The following is an 11079-nucleotide window of genomic DNA, read 5'->3' as shown; positions in this document are numbered from 1 at the left end:
CCTTATAATATTCCAAAAAATTTGATAAAATTTAACAGTAACAAAGTGATATTAATCCGATAAAATCTACCAAATAGAGGGAGATATATTTGTATAAAAGGTTCTAAAAATAACTTTTGATATAATATTTTATAAACTTACTTTAAAAAATAATATTTTTTTATTTTTAAATTTGAGTAAATCTAGATCAAAAAAATTTTTTTGGGTATTTTTTTATGCAAATAACAAAAAATTCAAATTATTTTAAAAAATTGATTTATTTTCTTAGTTTCTAAATATTTTTTTATATGTTTAAAAAAATATGGATGTCTTTTTACCACGAATTGAAAAATAATAAATTTTGATCATATTTAAAATGATCAAAATATCATTTTATCTCGTAAAAAATTAAATGTTTTAAAGGTCAAAATTATAATTTATCATTAATAATATCAATGATTTCCACGAGTTTATAAAAAAAAAGAAAGAAATATACTAGCACTTTTTTGACTCCATTACGTGGAATGATAGACCCTCTCTTTCTCTCATAAATGCCTTCAGTTGAACACCATAACCTGTCTGCCCTCTGCAAATTCTCTCTCTCTCTCTCTCTCTCTCTCTCACACACACACACACACACAGTTGCTATGATCATTGAACAATTTTGACTCAGTAAGGCTCCATTCTTTTCCTTCTTCTTTTATTCACCATCGTCCTCCATGAAATGTAAAAGAAAACAAAAACAAAAACGACACTTTGATTGTGCCATTAATTTTAGGGTTTATTATTTATTGTTAATTTAGTTCAGCAATATTGTATAAGTTGAGCTTCAATTTCTAATGCCAGTATAGTTTGTCCATTGATAGAGCTAAAATTACTATTCTTTTTTACATGATTAAGAAGCATCATTTTTTATTTTTATTTTGTTTTTGGTTTTGATGTTTCCAATTATTTTCAGGTTTATGGACTACTCTGATTTTCTGAAATTGTTGATTTCCATTGTTGTTTGGTGCACTGCTTACATTGCTGTTGCAGTTCTTGATTCGTTTCGTGCCGTTAATTGTCTTTCAGCTTCCTGAGCTTCAGAGAGGTCAGGGGAGATTGCTCGGGATTCCTATTATACCAAAGCGTTATGGGTTATGCACAACTTGTAATTTACTGTATCATCTCATTTGTGTGTTTCTTATGATAGGACACCACTGAATGAATGGAGAAATTCTAGCATGATCTTTGTCAAGCAAAAGAAAAATTTTTCCTCTATACTGTTTGGCACTTTACACAATTACACTTCAGCCATTTTCTAGAATAATGTAGTGAATGTAAGAAGCAACAAGCAATGACCTCCAACTTTGATGTGCATATGGTGAATGGAATAGTGTTTTGTATGTGATCTTTAGGAGACCTTAGGAAAAAATTTGTTAAAGCAGAGTTAGTTACAAATGGTGTATTGTAGAGGAGAGGAAGAACAAAGAAAACTTTTAGCAAAAATTATTAGAAGAGATTTAAATATGAATGGATAAACACAGAGATGACTTATGACCGGGCACAATAGTATTGGTTGTTCCATGTATCTAACTCTAGTTGTTGTTGTTGTGGTCTTTGTTGTTTTGTGTATTGTCTAATCTTTGTAAGTTAACTACACCTAGTGGGACAAGATTAAACTCTGTTTGCAATTTTCTTTCTTTTAATTTTGCTTTTTTAAAAGTGGGTTCTTGTAGCTGTGAATCTATTAAGATTCTTCTGAGTGTATGATTTTGTTTTCTCTTATTAGTCCACATATTGTTCGAGTTTGTATGAACACTGCGCTGCTCGGCACACAATGCATATTATGAACCTGGACCCTGCCGCTGAAAATTTTGAGTATCCTGTTGCAATGGGTAAAATAAAATGATTTGTTACTTTTACAGATTCAGTTGTTCGGTTTTGTGGAGCCTAACAGTTTTACTTTCAAGATTGTTGCAGATATAAGGGAACTTATTTCCCTTGATGATGTTATGGAGGAAGTTGGGCTAAGTCCCAACGGCAGTCCTATATACAGCATGGAGTATTCTTTTGTATTGATTTTAAGCTTTTCTGTTTTAACTTTTAAGCCAATGCCGTTGTTCATGCTGTGTTGATAGGTAAGTGACTTTGTTTGCTAGTATAAGTAACACCTGTTTTTATGTTGCAATCTTTTCTTGTTTATTTCGCTTATTTGCATTGTCAAAAGTTTGATAAAACAAACCCTTGTTACCTTAACAATTATATATAGACACCTTGAAGATAACCTGGACCTTTGGTTTAATGAGCAACTGGAAAATTATTTAGATGATGATTATCTGGTCTTTGACTGCCCAGGTATTCATTCTTATCTCTTACTACCTTTCTGTTTTGTACTTAGTCTGCAAATGTTACACTTAATGGAAAACTTTGATTGTGAGGTGATAATATTGTTATAAATGCAGTTGCGTGAGTACATGAGATAGCAATGAAATATGTCTTTTTAGATCAAAACAGTTGTTTGGCAAGTTTGTTATGTTTCTTATAATTGTTTTTATTTTTTCCACCTATAAATTTGTTTGGTTGAAATTTGACCCAACAAAATTGTTCTAAGTCAATTCACCATTCTTTTATTTTTTTTTTCCAGGTCAGATAGAATTTTATTCACATGTCCCAGTGCTAAAGAATTTTGTGGAGCATTTGAAACATACAAATTTTAATGCATGTGCTGTGTACTTGCTTGATTCACAGGTTTGTGGCAGTTGTTCATAATATAGACATATATCATGTTTCCTCTTAGGCGGCGACTCTGGTGTAGAAGCTCTTATGGCTTCTACACATGTAGAAGTGCAGTGGCGGATGGAGCTCAAGACAGGTGTCTGAGGAGCTCTAGACCGGTGATGTGCAGGGCATGTCCAGTTTTTATCACGTTGGGATTATGACAGTCTCCTTGTGTAATTATGTATATTAGCGCTTAATGAAGATATCATGGTTACGGGCCTAGAAATTGGGCTGAATGTTGAGGGCTTTGTTTTGAAGAGCGTATTTTTTTAATTTTAAGGGCAAGGTTTATATCCAGCAATTTTAGAACCTGAAAATGTAAAAGATATGTAGCAGGTTGTTTAGTTTGTCGTATGTGATTTGTTAATTTATTTGATTTGTTAATTTATTTGGTTTTGAAAAAACAATTCAAATAAATATAATTACATTTAATTAAAAATATAGTTTATTAGCACTTATTGAATATGTGCCTTTCTTGGGCGTTTATATTTCTCTCAAAAAAACTGTGATATTGTTGAACAAATCAAACTAACTTTGTGAATTATTTGAATTACATAATTTAATAATTTAATTTAATATATTACTTCAAAGATTCATTCAAAACGGATGACATAAATACTATTTAACTATATTATATTATGATTTTTTAAATTTTAAAATTATTTTACTGAATATAATTTTTGTTACTTATATTTATTAAATATATGTGCTACAATTTTTAAAAATTTCTTTCAAAAATTAATTTAATAAGTTACTTTTAAACTTAAAAAGTTGGGTAGGTCTTTAGTGGTCAAGGTTATAGTGGCTAAGAGTGGCTAAGTTTTGACTGACCAATGAATACATGACATGTGAAGAGTTAGGTGAAAATTGTTAGTTAGATTAAATAAATTGTTAGTGAGTAGTAGAGCAAAAGAATAAATAAATTGACCAAAATGATATGGATATGTATATTATGTGGGTCTTTTTTTAAGGAAAAAAATTTGTTAGTATTTTTTGAGTGGATAATTTCAAAACTTTAATGGTTGGGCTTTAGTATGAAAATCTATTATAATGTTGGATCAATAAAAGATCATGAACTATTAATAATAAAAGTAATCTAAAAAAGATAAGAACTAAATCAGGTAATATTTATGTGAGTTTTTATTATTAATATATTTAATGTGGCATAAATTATATGAAAGTATAAATATATAACGTGTTAAAATTTTATAACAAAATATTTTTATTTTAAATAAAAATAATTATTAAACAGTATTGTTGATATTATCATAGTTATTATTATTTTTGTTCTTGTTATTATTTATATTATTATTATTAAAAAAAATAATTTTACTAATGCTACGCCTTAATAATAATATTATTATTATTATTAAAAGAGAAATCATAATTTTATTTATATTATTATTATTATTATTATTATTATTATTATTATTATTATTATTATTATTATTAGAACATTTCGTCCATGCATAATTCGAATTGCACTATTTTAAAATAGTATTGGTTTTTATAATTCGAATTACATGAAAACACATGATAGATCTTTACAACGTTTTTTATTTTGATAGATATGTGTAATATTGGCTTTCAATTGGTTTATATATGTATTTTGTCCTATTTTTTATTTAACCAATTTATTATCATACACTCAAGTTTTTGTACTTATTAAATTAGTTTTTATATATTTATCTCTATATCTAATTTAAAAAAAAATTGTTTGTTCTTTTAGTAATAACATATTTTTTACATTTATATTATTATTATATAAAATATTAGTAATGACTTATAGAATTATTTTCTGGTAATTATATTGTGTATCTTAGATGTTATTTTTAAAAAAAAAACTCAGTTTTTCATTTAATTTTACATTCTTAAAAGAAAAAAATTTACCTCACTTTTTTTTATCTTAACTTATTTAATTCGAGCTATCATTTTATTTTGATATCCGTATTGTTAGAAATATAACCATTAATGTTACCTTCTCTTATCAGCTTAAGTATTTAGGATGAGTAGTTTCATAACATGGTTTTATAATTTATGATTTTTTCAAGTAATTTTAATTAATAACTTTCGTAACTAAATACACTATAAATTTTTGGTCTATTGTAATTTTATAATATATTATCGATATTGTTGTCTCTTTTACGTAATTGTTATATCAAAAATGATATTACAAAAAATAATTTATAAGATTTTTTTTATATTTAGATAAAACCAATTCAATAATTATATATTATTCCTAAATTGCTTTTATGTAATGAAAAAAATCTAAAAAAAATTAAAAAATTTGTCTATAATTCAACCCTTTCATATTAAAAATCCTAGATCCGTCCCTAGTAATCTAAATATAAAAATATTTTATATACTATTATGATTAAAATATCTTTTATCGTAATTTTACATGAATATCCTTAGAAAATACAAGTGACTCTTTTTGTTTTATATTTTTATGTTTCGTGCTTGTCAATACCATTTCTTCTTTAGTTTTAAAACTTATATCATGGAATTAACAAATAATATGTATAGTCATAGATATACAAATTTAAAAACAAAAAAATTTTAGTTAAATAAAAATTAAAAAATTAATATTTTAAAAAAGTTTAAATGTTGATAAAAACTAACAAATTTACTTCACAAATTATGGTGATTTTGTAGATTTTATATTTGTTTCTTTAAAATTTTATACAAGGACTATGTTTTATATAAATATTGAGAGGAAAAAAAAGTTTAATAGTAAATTCAGTCTTAAGACAATCTGATATGATTGATTTTTAACTAGTTTATTTAAGTAAATTATAGAAGGTATCACATTATGAATTCAAGATTTATGGATGCTAGTTTTAGTGGATTCACAAAGTAAAAAAGTAAATCTTATTAATAAAACTATTATGAAGATTTTTAATAAGAACAATGCTATATGACCAACAAGTATTATCATTTTTTGTCGGCACTTAGTCAGTAATAATTGTACCCATATTTATAGAGATTTTGTACACAATAAATATACAGTTTACACCTATGTTTATTAAAATTGTGCACACATGAATCATTACTATTTGCACTCAAAATTTTTAGAATTTGAACACATATATTAATAAAATTTATCTGTTAAACATAATTTAGTATTTATATTCACCAAAAAATAAACAAAACTACTAAAAATTACTAATTTTCAAAAATTTTTCTTTTAATAATATCAATAATAACAAGAACAAAAATAATAATAACTATGATAATATCAACAGTACTGTTTAATAATTATTTTTATTCAAAATAAAAATATTTTTTTTAATAAAATTTTAACACTTTATAAATTTATACTCTCATATAATTCATGCCGCAAATATATTAATAGTAAGAACTCATATAAATATTATATGATTTAGTTCTTATTTTTTTTAGATTACTTTCATCATTAATAGTTTATGATCTTTTATTGATCCAACATTATAATAGATTTTCACACTAAAGCCCAACTATTAAACTTTTGAAATTATCCACTCAAAAAACACTAACGGATTTTTTTTCTTAAAAAAAGGTCCACATGATATACAAATCATTTTGGTCAGTTTATTTACTCTTTTGCCTTGCTACTCACTAATAATAAGGCCTATCACTTTAACTAATAACTTTCACCAAACTCTTCACATATCATATATTCATTGGTCAGTCAAAACTTAGCCATTATAATCTTGGCCACCAAAGACAACCCTAAAAAATTTTATCAAATCAGCGTTATATTTAAAAAAGCAAAAAATATACCACTTTTACAAATTGCAGTCTTTAATAAACCCATGCTAAAAATTAAACTACAAAAAATTTATTCTCCCGATCTTTTGTTACTCATTTGTATTCATTTTCTAGGAGTGATATTGTCTTTTAGTATCAATCACATTGCTTTTTTGTTGTTTACTATCATTCATTTCATTCTAAAGATTTTGATATTAAGTGTATAAATTATTTTTCGACTAACCTTTCTTTAAAATATTGGATGTTAACTTTTGTAGTAAAATTACTTTATAATATAATATCTTTTGAAACAAAATATTTTAATTATATATGTTACCCAAACATCAGATTATGGTCATCCAATTACTTAATCAAAACTGGCATATTTATCAAAATCTACTAGATAGATAAATATTAAAAATGTGGTTCAGATTTTTTCTATTTTGGGCAGAAATTTCGAATTTTTGGTTTTTTTTTTTCTCACTAGACTTATAGAAAACACTGTAACCCACCCGTCTTGTGCTTCATGATTATTGGTCAAACAAAAACCTCTCTCAACAAATTCACCTGGTCCATCAAAAACAAATTAAAAATTATAATTACATTTTAAATCAAACTGTTAATTTCTTTGGTAACACACTGCAACAAATTATAATCTGTTTGTCCTTCTTTCCATTACTAAACCATCAGTCAGTTTTAAACGTCCACAGGTCCATTCTATATTATGCCACAAGTATTCTATTGGTGTAAAAATCGTTTTCTTTCTACACCATAGAATTCACCATCCTGTTATGCTATCAATTCTTTAACATTACTTTGTATTACCAATGGTTGCTATTCTGATTGTATTTGTTGATTCTCTAGTGATTTTAAAATCATTCCAGTTTGTGTCTGATGTGACAAAATTTGTTAGCGGGTGCATGGCATGCCTCTCTGCAATGGTTCAACTGGAATTACCACATGTTAATATCCTTCAAAAATGGACCTTGTGACTGAAAAAAAGGATGTTGAAGAGTAAGTACTCTTAATAACTTTATTTTCATCACTTAGTCATTTTAATTCTGATCCAGTCATTTATTCTTTTTTTTTTTTTCTCTTAGATTCTTGGATCCAGAGCCTACCTTTTTGCTGTCTGAATTGAATCAACGGATGGCTCCTCAATTTGCAAAATTAAATAAAGCTTTGATTGATCTGGTAAGTGTCCTTTAATTTTCTTTTTTCCACTCTGATATTGTGAAGTGTGAACAGTACACTGCACTATGATTATTGAAGCAACCTAGAATCCAGAAGTTTGAGATAAAAGAAACATCCAAGTGGATGAATAATGGCAAAGGGGTTGGATATGGAATTTTCAGAAGAGGAAAAAATAAGTAGGCTCAATTGAACATTTCTATAGATTGCATTTCTTGTGGTTCTACATGTTTATATAGGTTGCATTTTACTTTAATGTCTTTCCTTTACATAATTTAATTGGGACATATAAAAAACCTGTGATTTTAGTTAGGAATCTATCATCTAGAACTTGGGAACTGTACGTATACAAATCATGAATTTTTACTAACTGAATTCTGATGATTTATAGTATATAACTAGTATTTTTACTCGTAATAACATTCTGGAAATATAAATCTTTTAAAATTATATCGACTTTATCCTTATATTATAGATTATGCTACAAAAGATTTATAAAATCAAATTATTTTTACCAAAAATTCATAGAGTACAAAAGTTCCCATCGACTAAGAAGACCAGGATCTCCATATATAAAAAAGATCAAATCATAACATTTTTAGTTATTATATTCATGCGAAAGAATTTAATTTTTTACTAATAATTAATTTTAACATTCGTTATCTAAAATTTAAAATAATTTAACGTGTATACTTTTATATTTGATTAGGTATTATTAAGTCTCTTACACAATAGAAATAATTAATTTTAATGCTTGCTATTTAAAAATAATATTTTTTCTCTCTCTATATATAAAAATATAATTAGATATTAGCATAAAAAAATTATATTAATAGTTATAAAATTAACTCAAAATCAATACTTTTTTAAACAATTAAATATTAATTCTAACTTTTACTCCTAATATTAGTAATAAATATTTGAAGGAAGAGAAGTAAAAATATAGATTAGAAATATAAGCAGTAAAAATTTAAAATTAAATAAAAAACTATATATATAATAATTATATTTTTGTTTGAATTATATTATTTTGTTAATTTTATTTTTTGTAGAACAAAAAGATAGAGAAACATAGAGAATGAAAGAAAAAAAAAAGAAGATAAAGAAAAAGAATGAGAGAAAGAGTTTGTTAATTTTGGAAGAAAAAATTTTATTTTAATTATATGAAAAAATATCTGGTAACATATTTTGACTTGTCAAATTATTAATATAAAATATAAGTTATAGATTATATATAGTGTGTGAAGAGTGATAAAAATAGAAAAAGGAAAAAAGGTAGATAAGAAAATGTAGGAAGAGAGTATTAATTTTGAAGGAAAATATTTTCTTTCAATTTTAATAAAAGAGTGTCATGGAGCATATTTTGATTATTAAATTAGTTAATTATATATATATATTAATTTTAATTTAATTTTAATACAATTAGAAAATGTCATGTTTGTATATTTTGTTTGTCAAATTTATACTTGATAAATAATATATAAAAGAGATAGAATGTGTGAAAGAATGAGAGAGATAGAGAAAGAAAGAAGAAAGAATGAAAACTCTTTAATTTTGGAGAAAAAATTTTTATTTCAATTCTAATGATAAGGTACATGTGACATATTCTAATTATAAAATTAGTAATATATAATAAATAATAAATATAATAGATATGCGTTGGCCCAAATTGACAGCTATATTTAGTACGGAAAAAACGCAGATGTGAATGTTAGACTGATTTTTTATATGATTTAGTGGTGTGAGTTATGCTGCGTTATGATCATTAGGGGAGTATTACACTGTTATGACGGCGTTGCTTTTAGAAATTTGGGTGGGGGGGGGGGGGAAGAATCGGTGGGTCTGATTTCAAGCAGAGAGGAAGGAACACAAATCGGTCCTACCGATTTGTGTGAGAGAGAGATTCAGTTTACATCAAATCGGACCCACCGATTTGTGGGAGCCTAATTTTATAAAACGGAGAGTGTAGTAATCGGACCCACCGATTTCGGATGGCCGAAAAAAATTTTAATCCGGGAGTGCACCAATCGGACCAAGCGATTTGTATGGCACGCGGTCGATCCATCCAATTTTCCTGTAACTGCATACATAAAATGAAAAAAAATCACAGAAACCTCATTTTTTCATCGCCGGTCTCAGCTGATGTTCTTCCTCTTCTCTCATTCTTCTCCTTCATTCTTGTAGAATAAATTACAATGAGTGTGAGAATAGGCAAGTACGTATACTGATATGGATGATAGAGTTGTGTTGAAGATTTATTGTTACGGACAGATTTTGTTGCAAATATATGAAGGAGTTCAATTTGTGTGTGAAAATTCATTAGATGTTGTTATTCCGTTCACATTGTCATTTGAGGAATTGAAAGGTGTGATTTGTAAGAAGATAGATTCTCAAAGATCTAGGAGAGTATCGTGTATTTTGCACAGGTATCCTTTATCTGTATTTGGTGGGTTCGTTCAATTTCAGACCAAGTACGTGACGGATGAAGCGAGTATGCATGAAATATTTTCAATGTATATGGAAAATTACTACCGAATGTCATGCATCGAGTTGTATGTTGACTTGTTGAGTTTGAGCAATCTGAAGCGGACCGCAACATTGAATTGGAAGATTATAATAGTGAAAGTGAGGATGAATTTGAAAGTAACTATGAGATCGTTGGTCCAGGTGAAGACGAAGATGAAGCTAGCGGCACCATGAACGCAGATGTGGCGGAAGTTGCAAATGCACTAGCAAACCCGCATCCGTTTCAGGAGCCTTCTTTCATGCGGTTGTTGGACAATCCATTAGTTAACTTATCTTGTGGAAAACAAAATACAATTTCTATCATTTCTTTCAATGGATACTTTAATCAAGCTTACCTGTTTGCAATTGGAAACACTCGGGAATTGCCGGGAATCGGCACTAGAAATGGTAGCCGGATCCAAGCCCAAGTGAGCAACAGTGTCAATGGACCGTCCATCTTCGTGCAGTCGACACGAGTTGCCCTACACAATGATCTATACAAGTGTGCCAGGCATGCCGAACCAACTAAACTGTATGATCTGACCAAAGTTACGGAGCAAAGGTAAAAGTTTTCAATGCACAGCTGCACTCGACTTATCTCCAAACAGAATTGTCCCAAATAACAACATTATGTGACACTTTACATACATATGAATGTGCACAACATCATTCAACACTATACTATCTTTCAAACCCCTAAACCATGTTAATTTTATAAAGCTCCCTCTACAGTCCGTCTTCCTCGGTGCAACTCCAAATTGGTGCAAGCACTCGACTTCCAATGCCTCAAAACTACTCATGGTCGGTCCTGTAACTGGAAGACCATTTGTCGGCAGACCGAGAATTATCGCCACATCCTCCAAGGTCACGGCACACTCACCAACCGGAAAATGAAACGTGTGAGTCTCAGGCCGC

The 11079-nt window shown here is 27.7% G+C and overlaps 1 pseudogene; it reads left to right on the top strand.

Annotated features, from left to right (window-relative positions):
- Positions 1-545: 545 nt before the first annotated feature.
- LOC130954334 (uncharacterized) lies at positions 546-7642 on the top strand (annotated as a pseudogene).
- Positions 7643-11079: the final 3437 nt, after the last annotated feature.

This window comes from Arachis stenosperma, chromosome 10, assembly GCF_014773155.1.
Source record: "Arachis stenosperma cultivar V10309 chromosome 10, arast.V10309.gnm1.PFL2, whole genome shotgun sequence".
Taxonomy (NCBI): domain Eukaryota; kingdom Viridiplantae; phylum Streptophyta; class Magnoliopsida; order Fabales; family Fabaceae; genus Arachis; species Arachis stenosperma.
Note: the sequence above shows the minus strand (reverse complement) of the source record. Positions and strands in the feature narration are given on the sequence as shown.